General features: G+C 40.3%; 1 protein-coding gene and 1 pseudogene across 3 annotated transcripts in view; both read left to right on the top strand.

The window, feature by feature from the left end:
- Positions 1–14,015, top strand: part of LOC112118807 — a 29,241-nt pseudogene extending 15,226 nt beyond the window's left edge.
- RNF19A (ring finger protein 19A, RBR E3 ubiquitin protein ligase) overlaps positions 1–15,189 on the top strand; it is a 95,729-nt gene that overhangs the window by 11,650 nt on the left and 68,890 nt on the right. The window contains exon 2 of one of the 3 annotated variants that reach the window (XM_026663430.2): positions 2,816–3,031. The exons of the other annotated variants lie outside the window; for them this stretch is intronic. The gene's annotated coding sequence lies outside the window, so the exon portion shown is untranslated. The remainder of the gene's footprint in view (positions 1–2,815; positions 3,032–15,189) is intronic. 3 annotated transcript variants of the gene reach the window in all.

Here is a 15,189-nt window from a genome sequence, read left to right as displayed (position 1 = left end):
ATTCTAAAACCTATATGAAGAATAGAGTTTATCGGAACACTCCCAGGTGCTATACAAAGCAGAGTGTTTCTGCCCCATTCAAGATTCCAAGTGCTCCAAACCCTTTTATTGAATTTAAAAGCATATCCCATTACTACAGCACACATTTGCCTCAGACTTCTGGGGCAGATGGCAGCATGTACCTCTCTGGCACAACACACCAGACTGCGCCTCAGGAGGCTTCAGGATTGGCTAGCTTCAGTCTATGCCCTCCATTGTCAATGTCTAGACAGATTATTTCACATTCTAGAGGTAATTTTGTCCTCTCTGAACTGGTGGGCAGGTCCTCAGAATGTTTGTACAGGAGTTCTCTTTGTTTCTGTGCAGCCATCACTCACGTTGGTCACATATGTCTTGTCTGTGGGTTGGGGGAGGAGGAGGAACACATCAGAATCCTACAAGTGCAAGGGACGTTGCCCTCACAGGATCTGAGACCTAGTACAAACATCTAGGAACTACAGTAGAATCTCAGAGTTACAAGTATCAGAGGGGTAGCTGTGTTAGTCTGTATCCACAAAAACAACGAGGAGTCCGGTGGCACCTTAAAGACTAACATTTATTTGGGCATAAGCTTTTTGTTTTTTACCCACGAAAGCATATGCCCAAATAAATGTTGGTGTCAGAGTTACAAACACTTCAGGAATGAAGGTTGTTGGTAACTCTGAACAAAGCGTTATGGTTGTTCTTTCAAAAGTTTACAATTGAATATTGACTTAATACAGATTTGAAACTTTACTATGCTGAAGAAAAATGCTGCTTTTAACCATCTTAATTTAAATAAAACAAGCACAGAAACAGTTTCCTTGCCTTGTCAAATACATCTTTAAACCTTTTCCTTTTATTTTTTAGCCATTTAACACGGTGCTGTACTGTATTTGCTTTTTTTGGTCTCTGCTGCTGCCTGATTGCGTATTTCCAGTTCCAAATGAGGTCTGTGGTTGACCAGTCAGTTTGTAACTCTGAGATTCTACTGTATGTGCTACCCATCTAGCCTGCTCAGCCTTCTGCCCACATGTTCGGGAGGGAGGGAGGGGGAATCTGTCAGTGTTCACATAAACGTAGTTTCTATATTCTCTGTTAACAAATAGGGAGGGGCGCATTCTTACCAACTGTGCCAGAAGGCAGTTCTGCCTTGGGAGTTCTGTGTAATAAGCAGAATAAGTTGCAAATTGCTTAAGAAGGTCTTAAATGGTCATTTCATCTGGATGTGGCCATATCCATCTTCCAGCTGTGGGGAACTGCCCAAGTGGACCTGTTTGTAACAAGGGTCAACGGAAAATGCCACTAGTTCTGCTCTCAAGGGGAGTCACAGCACTGGATCTTTGGATGCTTTCCTGCTATCATGGATGAATTCCCTGATGTATGTGGCCTTTCTTCTGATACCATTACTATCCAGAGTCCTGTTCAAGGACAAGCAGGATCATGCTTGCTGCATACATATAGCAGCAGCATGGCTTCAACCCTGGTTCTCAACTCTGTTAGCATTATTAGTGAGGCTTCCTCTACCCCTCCCATTAGATTCAGATGAGATTTCTCAGGACCATGACTGTCTGCTCCATCCCAGCCTACAGGCCCTCCACTTGACAGTGTGACTGGTTCCTGGCTAGCACCATTGGGAATGGCTGGTTTGAAGAACATTTCAGGAGGTGCTTCTGAATAGCAGACAGCCTTCAATTAGGCATACTTATCTGGCCAAATGGAAACATTTTTCTATCTGGTTTCAGCGGAGAAGTGTGTGTCTCTAGTACATGCTTCCATTAACCACATTTTGGATTATCGCACCTAAAACAGCAAGGTGTCTAACAGTTCCATTAAAGTATATTTGGGAGTGATTTTGGCATTCCACCCTCCAGTGGGTAGGTAGTAAATAACTTTTTTCCAACCCCGTAACTATTAGATTTCTAAAAGGGTTTGTACAGACTATACCCTCCAATACAAGAACCTGTTTCCTCATGGGATCTCAATCTTGTGCTAACAAAATAATGGGGCCTCTTTGAACCTCTCGTGGCTTGCTCCCTACTCCACCCCTCTAAGAAAGTGGTGTTTTTGGTAGCGATAACCTCAGCAAGGAGAGTGGGTGAATTGGGAGCCTTGGTTTCAGACCCTCCTTATACAATTTTCCATAAGGATAAAGTTTACATTTGCCCTCACCCAGAATTCTTGACAAAGGTGGCTTCAACTTTCCACATTAATCAGGCAGTGAATTTACCAGTGTCTTTCCTGATGAACAGAAGCTTGATTCATTGGATGTGAGGAGAGCAGGGGTTTTCTACTTGGGCCACACCAGACCTTTAGGTGTTCAGTGTGGTTATTTGCTGCAATTGCAGCCAGGATGAAAGACAAACTGGTTTCAACTCGGGATTTCCTCTTGCATTTCCTCTTGTTGGTGCTTCCAATTAGCTAATAACATACCACCCCTTAGAGCATTGGCTCATTCGACTAGAGCGCAAGCAGCTTCAACAGTGTTCTTAGCGCAAATACCTGTTCGAGGCATTTGCAGAGCAGCAACCTGGTTAGTCATCAGTACACTCTTGCTACTCATTATGCTGTTTTCTGTCAGTCCAGAACAATGCCAGTTTTAGACAAGTTGTTCTACCGTTGCTATTGAGGTAGAGTCTGAGGCTGCCTCCACGTTAATCTGCTTATGAGTAACCTACAGTGGAATGGATGTGCAGTCACTCAAATTAAAACGGTTACCTGCCTTTCCGTACTGTTGCTCTTCGAGATGAGACACATGTCCGTTCCACAACCTCACTGTCCTTCTCCACTCTGTTAGAGTCTATCTGGTAAGAAGGAACTGAGGAGGATCAAGGGCGGCTCTTCCCTTTTATACGGGCATGCAGTGGTGCATATCGGTGGAGGGCACGTGACCATCCTGACCTGTACTGCTGAGGGAAAAAATTCTCTTGACAACTGTGCATGAGGCACACACGTATGCCTGCAGTGGATTGGACATGTGCAGCACATCTCAAATAACAAGAGTTACATTAAAGTAGGTAACCACTTTTTGTCTAAAGCCATACTTTAATATGTATTTTGCAATAACTTTAATTTCTGTAAAATATATGAACTTTGTTTTTATTTGGTGTACGACTGTTTTGTTCTCTCTAAAGAAGACTCTGTTTTCAGTTGCACTACCGCTTAGCTGTTTGTAATGCACTGCAATGTGAGAATGCGCTCTTGCTGTGTGTTAGGACAAGGGCTCTTTCAGGCCAATGGTTGGCTTTATCTGATTGTGTTGCCAAAATACCATGATGGTTAGTGCATTAGAAATATCTAGATGAGTGGATATAGTTTCTGGGGAAACTATTTGTCAGTGTAAGTATATGGCAAACTTTTTTGAACAGCATCTACTGCATGGTTACACATAAATAAAATGAGATTAAATATAAAATTATACATAAACTGTATTTGAAAGGATGTTGTTAAGGTTGTAAATTGAAGAAGTCAAAAGTTAAGAAATGCCAGAATTAAGGAAGGTTGTGCATCCTTAATTCATCCACCTGTATGTATCCAGTCTTTAATTATATTTTGTGTTCCTTCCCCCCCTCCCCCCCCCAGGTCCCTTGAATCATTCAGTGCACACTTAATGAGCAGCTGGTCAATATTTTGTTTTCTTCTTGTTCAATGTGTGACTCCATGCCTTACTCACTGCATACTGTTCAAGCACTGCTCTACAGTGTTTGGGGGGGAGGGATAGCTCAGTGGTTTGAGCATTGGCCTGCTAAACCCAGGGTTGTGAGTTCAATCCTTGAGGGGGCCACTTGGGGATCTGGGGCAAAATCAGTACTTGGTCCTGCTAGTGAAGGCAGGGGGCTGGACTTGATGACCTTTCAAGGTCCCTTCCAGTTCTAGGAGATGGGATATCTCCATTAATTATCATTATTATTATTATTACACAGAATTTTTAATTTCCTCGGTCTATAGCTCGGTCTTTTCCTTGGTCTCATCGCTATAGTATCTAAGTGCTTTACAAACGTTAATTTATCTTCTTAAAACTTCTTTGATAGAGTGTTAACCTCACTTTACAGATGAGGAGCTGAGGACAGAGATAAAGGTAAAAAGTATCCAATAATTTTGGGTTCCCAGTTTGGGACACCTAGGACATGATTTTATTTTATTTTTTCCCCCTAGAGTACTTGCATTATGTAGCCCTTCATATTCAAGCTCAGCTCCCACTGATGTCAGCTGCACCTGTGAGGGTTCAGCATTTCTGCAAATCAGACCCCACAATATCAAATTGGGCACCTAAAAAAAATGAGAAACGCACAATTAGTGACAACCTGTGACCTGATTTCCCCCATTTCCAAGGTTGATCTATTCTGACCAGTTCCCTGTCAGAGTCCTGCCTCTTTCAAGTCCATGGCACATCATCCCATTTCCATTCTCTTCCTCAGATCAGTCCAGTTCTGCTCCACAGGTTTCTCATTCCAGGCCCACTCTCCTTTCTTTCCCTATCCAGGCTCCCAGTCCCAATCTCCTTGCCCAGTAGTCCCGCTTCCGTCAGCCCTGTTGCTTGTCTAATCTACCTCTCTCCTTTCCCTCTTGCCCACAGTTGTGCCCTGCCCATGTTCCCCAGTCTCACTGGTTCCCAGTCTTTCTCCCCAGAGTCCTTCCAACCTGTGTTTCTCCCCCCCCCCCAGCTCTTTGTCCCAGTCTGTGTGCCTAGATAGTCCCCCTCCCCTTGGGTCCTTGTAAGATTTGTCTCCCCTTCATCTCAGCCTCCCCACCCCACTTGTTCCCAGAATCTTATTCTCTGTTCCTCATCTGATCTCAGCCTTCCCCCTTCTTCCACTTGAATTTCCAGTCCCAGTTGTTCCAGTCCTAGTCTGCCCCCACATCAAGATCCTTGTCCCAATCTACTCCCCCAAGCCCTGCAGATCCATCTTGCGTCCCCGCTGCATTTGAATCGGGCAGCTTCACGCTTCTTGGGCCCAGTAGGGTGGTCATTGAGAGCACAGGAGAGAGAATCTCTCTGCTTTCACTTCCAGGGCCAAGACTGGCTCCTACATGGACCGCAGCAGCCCAAAGCAAGAATTGCAGGGAAAGTTCTGCTTATCCCCGGGCTGGAGCATGCTCAGTGTGGATAGAATCTTTGGAGATTTTAGTTGTTTAAACTCTAAGTCTCTGCTAAGCATTTGTGAATTGTGACCCCCCCCCCCCCAGATGCTTATAACATGACTAAATTTGACTGGATTTTCACAGGGATGGCCAAAGGCACATCCTTGAAACAAAGGCCCCCTCTACCAAATTTCAAGTGCCTGCTCTAGAGTATGGGGGTAGTAGAGCGTTTCAAAGAAAAGATTGCAAACATTTTTTAGCATAGGCAAAACGTATTTTTCCCTAGCCTTGTTCTCGGGAATTGCTGACCTTAGTGGCAATTTAAAAAAAAAAAAATTGCCTGAGGCAGATTCCCAAATGATTAAAGTTTGGTGAAGGAATAAGTAATTTAAAGTGGAGTCTTATAATGGGAAGTGTCAGGCAATCTTAATAGGCAGCGCTTCTAGACCAGCATAGAAATAAGAAATAGACTGTTGTTAACCTGTAGAATTTGGGTGAGTCATAACACATTTGACTGCTTGTTACTCTGGCTTCCAACTTGAACAGTGTAAGGTTATTTACCCCCCCCCCCCCAGCTTAGTGTATGATTATTTGCTTAGCCTCCCCTTAGCCTTAGAGGGAGCTGCTGCTTAACTACAGTACACTACATCCACCCTTCCTGCAATCCTGCTGTTGCCTTTTGGGGTCAGCCAGCTTCTTAATTGCTGCTTCACTCCAGCATGTGTTGCACGTTGCAGCCAATTAAATGTACAAAGTAGTATGCTGTTTTCACACTGCAGCCCTGGATCATACACCATAAAAGGATAGAGTGAAGCATGCCATCTTGGGAGCTCAGAAGCTTACTCTTTTATGTGAGCTATGAACTGCAAAGTGAAATTTATCAAAGACTTCATGAAGTCTTAGAATGGACAGACTAACTGCAGACACAGCACAATAAATTGAAACGGAGCATGACAGGGAATCATCTATTAAAAATAGTTTTAGAAATCAAGAAAAAATGCTTGACAAACACCCTTTCCTCTCCTCTACTCCCCATATTTTTTAAAAGGTAATATTCTTTCTTGATCTTTAAATACATTCAAACCCCATTTATCCACCATTCAATTATCCGGCTTTCCATATTAACCGAACAACCAGCGCACAGGTCCAGAAGCGGGTGATCTCTCGTGTGACCACGAGATGGCGCTACAGCCTTGCACTTTCCTATTCTTGGGCTTATGCGAAGAATATCCTATCTGGCCCCGATCCTAGTTAATTAGATAAATGGGGTTCTGCTGTACTCCCCCCCCCCACCCCCCTCCATCTATTTTCATCTACTTCCAGTAGACTTTTCTGTTACCTTTTTATTTGCATTTGTTTGTTGTTCAGTGCCTTACTAAAGGATAGGGTATTAAAATATCAGTACTAATACTAGTTTTCTGTAGACCACCTAATTGTAAAAATTCCTAAAATATTTTAAACATTCTATTTTTACTTGCAAAGATGCTATTATGAAAGTTAAAACATAAACATAGCCCAAGTCCCAAAGTGTAGTTGTGTATAGGGTGTTTATACATCACAAAAATGGCTATACTGGGTCAGACCAATGGTCTATCTAGGCCAGTATCCTGTCTTTTGGCAGTAGCTGGTGCCAGATGCTTCAGAGGGAGTGAACAGAACAGGTCAGTTATCAAGTGATCCATCTGCTGTCTTCCAATCCCAGCTTCTGGCAGCCAGAGGTTTAGGGAGACCCAGAGCAGGGGGTTGCGTCCCTGACTGTCTTGGCTAATAGTCATTGATGGACTTATCTTCCCTGAATTTATCTAATTCTCTTTTGAACCCAGTTTTACTTTTGGCCTTCACAACATCCCTTGGCAACGAATTTCCCAGGTTGACTGTGCATTGTTTGAAAAGGTACTTCTTTGTTTGTTTTAAATCTGCTGCCTGTTCATTTCACTGGGTAACCCCAGGTTCTTCGTCTAGCACAATGGGGCTTCTAGTTGCTATTGTGGTTCAAATAATAAATTAAATGATTTAACTTGAAGGTATTTCCTATTTATAAGACAAAAATATATCCAGACTAACACTCATTCCTTTGCACTCAGTTTATGGTTGTGGGTTAGTAACTGTAAAGCACTCCTGTATCTGGTTGACACATGTGACTGATTAAGTTAATTGCACTGATATTAGGAACTTCCTTTGTATAACTAGAACTTCATATAGTGATTGGTTTAAAGTGCTAGAGAAAATTGATTGTAATACACAACCAACAGTACACGTATAAGTAGGAATGGCACAGCTTGTGCTATGTAGTTTTCATGTTTGCTTAACTGTAAAAATACATATACCATAGCAAACAGTTTAAAAAAAAACTTAATTGTGTTTTGAAAGATCCCCTTTCATAGCATAAAATGTCCCTTTTAATAAAATGTTAATGCCTTTGAAGTGGAATTATATAAGTGCTTCCTCTAGTGTATTTGTGTAATTATTTTCCTTGGAACTGTAGGAGGAAATAAATGGCTTCAAGTAAACAGTGAGGTTCCTGGCTTCCAGGAGAACTTCCTTCAAAAGTAAAGCAACTATTTTGTTTTTTTGACAGTTCAGTTTTACTTTTTTTTTTTAAGTCTTGCTGTGTGCTGTCTAAGTCTTAGATTGTAAACTGAGACGCTTTCCTTCTAGATCCTTTAGGGAAGGAGTTACTACAGGAAGCGCCCCACTAGATTTATTCCCATCTATTGCATTATGAGGTTTAAAAGGCCAAACTTGCCTTTGGAGATGAGTTCCCATGCAGGAAAGAGGCAATCCACCAAAGTTTTTCTGTAGTGATGTTGCATGTTGTACAGTGGGTATGTCTGCATTAGAGCGACTGTACTGGCATAGCTATGCCAGCATAGACCCATAGCGTAAATGCCACATAACCTGATAGAAGGGACTTTTCTGTTGATTTAGGATCACTACCTCCCTGAACAATGTCATATATGTCAACAGAAGCACTCTTCTGATGACATAGCTGTGTCAACACTGGGTTTATGTTGGTATAGTTATATCAATGAGGGGTGTGGAAACTAAAAGTGCTGAGTACCTTTAGTTTCTAGCAACTTCAGGTAGAATTTTAGGTGTTCAGTACCTTTTGAAAATCAGGCCCCATGATGTCTTTGGGATGCTCAGAGACTGTTGCTTTTGTCTCCACTCAATCCCATTGTCAAAGCTGGGTTAGCAAAGCATACTGCTTTAACGCCACGTTATAATCTTTCAGGTATTCCTGATAGTTTGTTCTCTTCAGATTTAGAAATCTTGTGTTATTTCCAAACTTTTAGTTCAGGTGCACTTCACCTCAGTGTGTGTGGGGAAATACCTCTTTATGTGTTAGTAAGATGTTACATGGGTCTCTGTTGATCAAGCCGGTTTGATATGAATTAAATATGTCAATATGAAAATCATATTTAAATATAAAATGATCTCTTTGGTTCAGTAATTTTGCCAGATGGCCTTTGATAACTAAAGTAGAGCATATTCTGATCTAATCTTCACATGTTTGTTTTTTAACAGCTCAGTGATTTTGAAATTACAATAGAATCTATTAATCAGGGAATCCTGATTGAAAAGTTATCTAAGTTATTTAATTCTTTTAAAAAGTATTTCTCTAGGGTTTTTTTGCTCACAAACCATTCAGCAGGTTTACAGCTCCACAAAACATATTATTTTCCATTTTATAAAATTAACTGTCATGAAAAAGTGAATGCATTCCCCCCCTCCCCCCAGTAGGCTATAGTTAATTACTAAAACAGGGCATGTGTGGATTGCTACTCTGCTAAAATTGGAAGCTGTTCATGGATAGGGACTGTCACTTTGTGTTTTGTAGAATGTTAGCGCAGTGGGACCCTGATCTATGATTGGGTCCTTGAGCACTACTACAGTATAACTAAATAATGATATTAGGATATAAAGTAAATATTAGCTGTTGTATCATCTTCAGGCATTCATGAACTAAACAAAAGTTACTCAAACATTGGAATTTCACAAAGCTTATAACTACACTAGGCTATAGATATCTCTAACTATTCTTAATGTACAGCACTTTTAAAGTATATTCAAATCCCTTACACTTCATAAGTACCTTTCAATTCTTTTTAAAGAAATAAGCCAGTTGCTAGAGAAGAGCACTCTGTCCCTGTTGTAATGTTTTAATAGAATGTACACTGTCAGCATTATAACAGTTCTTGCACAACTTAATTGCAAAAGGAGATGATTGTAGGAGTTAACGGCCTCATTCTGGAAGGTACTGAACAAAGTCAATTTGAGTTTTGAAGGGTTGCTCCTAGGATCAGACCTTAGGTGGCTATGATATAAACTGATATATCAATTACTAATAAATACAATTTCTAAAAATCTTTAATTTTCCAATGGTGACATTTTCCCATGAATTTGGAAATGTAAGAAATAATGTTCAGGTACATCTCTTTCGGGGCAGAAATTAAGTTTCACATTTCTTTATGGTGGGATAAGCTCACTTTAACACTTTCCTCCCTCCATCACCCAGTTGAAGTACTCTGAATTTTAAGAAAGACTGCCTTTCTTCTGCCTTTTGAGTATGATACAATTGAATTTACACAGACTTCATATCTTTTGATTCTAATATGTTTCTTCCTGACATCAATAAAGGAAAGTATAATCTGAAAATAAAAGTTCATATGTCAGGATGACATTGTCCTGACTGCATAAAACAAAATACAGACATACACGGTTATTGACACATTCTTAAATACTGAAGTAGAGCCTAGGTCTAAAGAAAACACTTTTCTGCTCCTCCCCCAGTTGCCCATAGAAGTAGCCATAAAAGCCATATTTAAACTGTTTTGTTGCCTGTTCTTTTTTCCAAACTTTCATCCTCTTTGCTGCATATTTGCGAACATTTAACAGTAACAATTGACCTTTGTATTTGGCTTTTGTGAGATTGTGGAATGTCTGACTAGCATTGTTCAAACAAAAAGCTGAATAGATGAAGACAGTCTCTTAGTTACTCTTCTGGCTCTGTAGGCAAAGGGAAGACCTCCTGGGACAATACTTTTCCAAAATAGAACAGTCACATTAAGAAATGCACCATTTGTGTAGGCATTCATCCTTCGTAATCTCCTCAACTCTGCAGATCTTTATTTACAAAAACATGGACTCTTTTTTCCCCCCAGGTTTCACTCTCTCAATAATCTGTTTTTTTCTATAATACTGGAGCTTTAAATAACTTGATAGCTCTTTTTAAAAAATAGCTATTACATTTGTGTAAACAAAATGGTGCTTTCTCATATTTGCAGAGTGAGAGTCTGAAGTTTCTTTCAGTAGAAGATATATTTTTTTAATTGTGGTTGAGAGAGAGATTAAAATATCAACTGCTTTATTCACTTCCTGAAATAAAACACATCAATGTGAGTTTGAAAGACACAATAGATCTATGCTCTCATTTTTTAGTAACTAACACATTAACTTACAAATATTTAAATATGAACTTCAAGTTCTGTGTAAAAATGCATGAAAAGTTGTCTAGTTTAAATGTAGGTGCTTAAAATTTTTTTTTTACAGCAGGGTGCCATGAATCACATCAGATTCCATAGAACCTTGCTGAACTGCACGCTTCTTAATCTGTGCAAAAAATTGGTTGTCTCTCAATTCCTTTCATGGGTTGAATAGCGGATGTTGTAATAAGGGTCTATATTAATAAGGTTTCATTATTTTTACAAAACATACTAAATACACTTAGTAATGTACTATGAAGTATAATAAAGCTAAAGTATAGTTGATGATCAAAATACGCTTTTGTTATACACCACATCCAACTACCATTATTATTAAAAAATTGTGGTAGCATTCGGGATCCAAGTCAGGTCTTGGGGCCTGTTGTGCTAGGTAGTATACTGATTTGTATGAAATTACAATGCCTGAGTCAGAGAACCTGCAATTTAAGAAAAGAACATAAAATGAATCCTGGGGTGGGGTAAGGGAAGGGGACAGGACAGGGGAGATAAATATATACATTAAAAAAGTAAATTTATAGGTAGAATAGTTGACTATCCCCATCTGCCCTTTACTTGCCAGTTTTTAATTGGCTGATTTTTTACAAGTATCATAATAGATGTTTGTTTGTTCTCTTGCTAATTCACCAAATTGATATTGTCAGTGGAGCTCCCAGTCATTAGGGCAAATTAAAAGTGTTCTACTGTATGCTTGTGCCATCTGTAGGCACAAAGCAGCTATGTTGTTTTTCCACTTTTAGCAATCCAGAGGAGACATCACGGTAGCTTACCTGTGCTTTGTCATGTCTTCATTCCTCTCTACATGCTACTTCTTACCTTGGCAGTTGAGATGAAGGATAGAGCTACATTTCTGTTAGAATGCTAATGCTGATCCAAGCAGCTGCGTGGGAGTAGTAGAAAAACTTTATCCCCCTGTTTCTCTCTACCTAGAAAGAATCTTTGTTTCTGCTGGGAGGGGAGGAGTGGAGTTTGGTGGGAGAGGCTAAAACATAGCCGTAATTGGGTATATGCCCTCTTGGAAAGCAAGCAACCTTTTAAAAATGTATTCAAGGTAGAAATATGTTTAGAATAGTGTGAGCATTTTGTACTACTTGTGGTATACCTGTTCAATCAGTCTGGCACCACTTACAAGCACGAGAATTAACTTAAATGTTAAATACTTAGCATTTGTATAGTGGATTATATCTTCAAAGTATTGTGCACGCATTAGAGACAAAAAGCAGATGTGAAATGGAATCTTATGCCAAAAGTAAAAAGCAAGTACTTTAATGTGACATTACAGTTTTTTTACATGTACAAAAGTAATCAAATTATAGGATTCCCACTACAGCTGGAATTTAACCCTCTTGTACATATGCAATATTTCATGAATTTAGGATGATTCATGAATACAGTATTTTCTAAGAGGGCCAAGTGATGGTTTCTGGGGGAACCATAGCTATCAGTTTTTGGGCTTTTCGAACACGTAAAATTTGAGCCATAAAGTTACGTATTTGGTTGTTTAACTTTCTCAGCCAGCCTTTTTAAATCTCAGAGCACACATTCCTCATTGAAGACTTTTTTTATACACGCACTTAACTTCAAATGCAGAAATTAGAATTAATCTGAGCATATAAAGAGATCTAAAACTTCTTAAAGTATAAAATAGTCTTCCTTTTCACACTCCTGGTAATTCAAATGGCTGAACAGGCTTTTACCAAACTTCTTAAGTTTCTTAGAGTATTAAAAACAAACATGACATTTTAGTGATTTTTTTTTCCCCCCCAGAAAGTTTTAAATGCCCTAAAATGGGGTCTTAAAAATAATTCCTCTGAGCAGTAGCTCCAGAGTTGCTACTGAAATACTGAAATTACCTTTTAAAACTTTAATAGCTTTTGTCAATTTGTAGATGTCACTATATACTTTGTATCCAATCAGAATGGATAGAAGATAAAGACTAAACAGAATTTCAGCAGGGAAAATATCAGTCTTATAAGTTAGCGCAGTACACAGTACATATCTTTCACTCCTAAGAAAATTACTATCAGTAAAAATTTAAGTTGCAACATTAAAATTAAAGGGTGCATTCGCTTTTTGGGTTTTATAATGGGGAGGGGGAAATAGGAAACAGATCACTTTGCTCTTTGAGAAGCAACACATCTCTTCAGCCTCTGTGAATATTTACAGATTTTTAACCTGGTAGTGATGTTTTAGATGGCAGTCTTTTCTCACCTTTGCTATTGTTTTGCAAGTCAGCCCAGTTGCATGCAGGTCATGTATAATTCTCAATTATAAAACAAACAAAATCCATTTGCACAACTTGAAACTTCAGAGACAAGATGAAGAGGACCGCTTAGTATCTTGTTGTAAGGAGATGTAACTTGTCTTTCCCTTCTCTGAAAAAGCTAATATTTAGTCTGCTATTGGCCTCATCAGCTTTCTTATGCAAAATTTGTTAGCAGTAGCAATTTTCTGGCCTTCCAACCGTTTGGCTATTCTCAGCTAGGGGTTTTACTATATCAGCCAGTACTATTCTTGACCACTCCCAAAGATCATTTTGATGTCCATCAAAATGTATGCTGTCTGAGATGGCAGTTTATCCATAGAAGCTGCTATCAGAAAAACACCCCTCCCTGCTGCTGCCCCCTCTCCTCTGCCCTCCCCCCACTTTATGGTAGGACCAAAAACTTTCATTGTGTGTTTCAACTTTTCAAGATTTATTATTGCAGGCTGATTCATTTCCTGTTTTTCTGCTAATGTACTGCCAAAAGTAGAAATATGTTATCTTTCAAATGTTTTTGTTTTCTAATTAAATCTAGCAAATTTGTAATTTGCTAATTTACAAGGAGTTGTTTAGGACTTTTAATGAAGAAAAAAACACCCCCTCTCCCCCAAATACAGTCTCTTTGCCTAGCCAGTCCTGGCTCCCTTCTCAATCTCTCTCTCCCACATCTGGCCTCCGGTCTTCCTCCGCCCCCCTATTCTCTGTTCCCACTGGGTTCCGATTTTTCCGCTCCTTGTCCAATCTCAGTGTTCCTCCCTCCCAGGTACCCTGTCCCAGTCTCAGTTCTCTCTCTCATATACACAATTAGATAGGTCTCTTCTTCTCTCCCTCACCTTTTCCCCCACCCATTGTTTCTCAATCCCAATCTCCTTGTCCAGCCCTCCATGCGAAGGTGCCTCTGGTGAAAGACTTGCTGCATTCCTCCCCCGAGGAGGAGAAGTGGAAACACAGGAAGAAGCGTCTGGTCCAGAGTCCGAACTCCTATTTCATGGATGTGAAGTGTCCCAAGTTGCTATAAAATCACCACTGTATTCAGCTATGCTCAGACTGTAGTTCTGTGTATTTCCTGCTCAACTGTGCTGTGCCAGCCCACTGGAGGAACGGCAAGGCTTACAGAAGGATGCTCCTTCAGACAAAAGCAGCACTAAACGAAAGTGTGTCTGAGATGGGTGGGACTTACCTGCGCAGTTGGCTGCACAGACAAATACAGTTGGTTCAAGAGCATGGGATTCAGCCACAGAGCAACATTAAGTGTCAAGATGTGAACAGAAGGCTTTAAAGACGTCTCTAGAATGTGAGGGGGAGAACATGACTTTCATACTGTCCCTGTAGCCTCACCCATCTGACTGTCAATAAATTTTGGATAAAATACAAAAAAAAAAAAAAAAAAAAGTCCTAGTGTCCTTCCTCTCTTCCTTCCCCCCCATCCAATCTTGTTCTAATCCCCCTGGCTCCCAGTTCTAGTCTCCTTGCCAAACCAGTCTGTTCCTCCCCTCTCTATCAGCCTCCAGTCCCAGTTCATCACCACCCTTGGCAGGTCTGGCTGTTGCCAGATTCAAATGCAGAAGAGATAACAACCTCCTCTCCTCTTTCCAGGCACAATGGGGGCTCATTGAGAACACAATAGAGAGAATCTGCGTTCAGGTGCCTGGACCCAGCACAGCCTGCAACAGCTCAAAGCTGCAATTTCAGGGAAAGTCCTGCTTGACACCATACTGGAGTGCAGATAGACTCCTCAGGGAATTTAGTTGCCAACATTTAACTCTGTACTGAGCATGTGCAAACTGGGATTCTTTCAAAGGCATATAATTTGGCCAAATTAGACCAGGTTTGCAGAGGAACAGTAACAGGGACATCGCTGATGCACGGGGTACCCCCCAACCCCAAATGTCAAGTTCCAACTTCAAAACACGGGGGCAGTAAAACTTTTGAAAGAAAAGCTCATCAGCATTTTTTAACATGGGCAAACCAATTATTTTTCCCTAGCCTTGTTCTCAAAAATGGCTGAACCATTTTAGCTGAAGATTTTTCCCAAAAATTCAGGCTGAGGCAGACATTCAGCATGAAAAATTTAAGCCCAAACAAAGTTATAAGCAATTATAAATGGGGTCTGATAGTGGAGAGTGTCAGGCAACCTTACCAGGCAGTGCTATCAACCCTGCCTATAATGATGACTACTGTAGAGAGGGCAGGTTGGTGGTTTCTGTTTTCCCTGTCTTAAGATACAAACGAGGGCATTCAATGAAATTGAAAGGTGGCAAATCCAAAACCAGTGCAAGGAAGTATTTGTTCACACACTGCATAATTAGACTGTAGAATTTA

The sequence above is a fragment of the Terrapene carolina genome, unplaced genomic scaffold (assembly GCF_002925995.2).
Source record: "Terrapene carolina triunguis isolate 2854851 unplaced genomic scaffold, T_m_triunguis-2.0 Scaffold58, whole genome shotgun sequence".
NCBI lineage: Eukaryota > Metazoa > Chordata > Testudines > Emydidae > Terrapene > Terrapene triunguis.
This window is presented reverse-complemented; position numbering and strand designations above follow the sequence as displayed.